Below are 397 nucleotides of genomic sequence, written 5' to 3' on the forward strand. Positions count from 1 at the left end.
GGGCCTGGTGCCACTGGGGCTGTGGGGAAGGGGGAACTCTCTTTAGAGTCCATGGCATCTGGAGTTTCTGGCAGGGGCCCAGACCTTGAGAGGGGTCCTGGGACGCTGCCCGCCCTCTGCCTCCTCCCACATGTTGGCATCTGGTTTTGTTCAGCTGGAGCCAAGCTGGGAGGCGGGAGGGAGGGTTTGGGGGTGGGGGAGGTTCCGGCAAAGAGCTGGGGAAACAAGGCCCCTTTGTCTGCTCCAGGGTCTGCCTGTTCCCTCTGCCTAGAATTGTGGGTTGGGCCTCAAGCAGGCCATTAGAGGCACTGTCTGTGATAGGAAAGAGGCCAACAGTTCCTGAGTCAGAGGGGAAACTGAGGCAGGAAGGACAAAATACCTGTCCAGAAAGATAATT

This window comes from Mus caroli, chromosome 6 (genome assembly GCF_900094665.2).
Source record: "Mus caroli chromosome 6, CAROLI_EIJ_v1.1, whole genome shotgun sequence".
Classification (NCBI taxonomy): domain Eukaryota; kingdom Metazoa; phylum Chordata; class Mammalia; order Rodentia; family Muridae; genus Mus; species Mus caroli.